The sequence below is a fragment of the Nicotiana tabacum genome, chromosome 16 (assembly GCF_000715075.1).
Source record: "Nicotiana tabacum cultivar K326 chromosome 16, ASM71507v2, whole genome shotgun sequence".
In the NCBI taxonomy this organism is placed as follows: domain Eukaryota; kingdom Viridiplantae; phylum Streptophyta; class Magnoliopsida; order Solanales; family Solanaceae; genus Nicotiana; species Nicotiana tabacum.
Window position 1 is genome coordinate 141,104,011 of NC_134095.1, and position 979 is coordinate 141,104,989.

The 979-nt window shown below is 29.4% G+C and overlaps 1 non-coding gene across 1 annotated transcript; it reads right to left on the reverse strand.

The window, feature by feature from the left end:
- Nucleotides 1-628: 628 nt before the first annotated feature.
- Nucleotides 629-713, reverse strand: LOC142170843 (small nucleolar RNA Z159/U59). Its single transcript, XR_012700456.1, has one exon. It is a non-coding gene; the product is annotated as a small nucleolar RNA Z159/U59 (small nucleolar RNA).
- Between the last annotated feature and the right edge of the window lie 266 nt (nucleotides 714-979).

Below are 979 nucleotides of genomic sequence, written 5' to 3' on the forward strand. Positions count from 1 at the left end.
TAAACCATCCAAATTCTACATAAACCTAATAATTAATACCCCTTTCTACGTGCAATATCCACAATTAATTATCTCACTACTAGAATAGAGAAAACTATTTTGTCGAAGCTACACTTTAGGATTTTTTAATCTAAAGTTATATGTAGGTTACTAAATAAATACGATGAGAAGATATCAATTGGATCTAGAATTGAATCAAAACAACATTCTTGATTTTAGGATTTTAGGTTTTAAAATACTTGCTTTTGGGTGAAAAAATTTACTTACTATCTGTTTGAATTCCTATGTGGATCGCATTAATTAATTGGAGTTGAAACTCAGTATTATTAAGGACCGGAAAATTACAAGAACAAGTAAGTCCTAAACAAATACCCAAAAAAGACAGAAAAACGTGAGAAATACTGATCTTATTCAGTTCAGGTCTCCAAAGATTTTTCAGCATGATAAAATCTCAGTAAATGTGTCAATAATCATCATTAGACACAAATAAGATCACCATAACGAATTCAACAAGCAAAAAACTAATTTCAATAAAAGAACAAGCCCACTTCCAATAGATTGGGATTTTATTTTTTGCAAATAAAATATTGAAATTAAAAGGAAATGATGTATGAATCAAAATCTATTTGTCTCTTCAGTTCAGGTCTCCATAACTTTCCGCATGGTTAATCTCAGAAGAACGAAAGTTATATTTTTTTATCATCATCAGAGACAAAGATAGATCTTTCTTTAATAGGAGTATCAAAAATCAAATATTAGAAAAAATAACAACTTGAGAAAAGATAGCACTAAACACAAAACAAATTAGGGAAAAAGGTAATAGGAAAATAAATACTTATGAACAAAGACTACATAGATATGCCTCTTCAAATAATTAGAAGAAAGCTAAAATTTAAGAAGAGAATTGAAAGATTGACGTGGTGACCGCATTTATAAGGGCGGATATTATAGAGCCCTAGGCATTTTGGGCTTGTGCTTC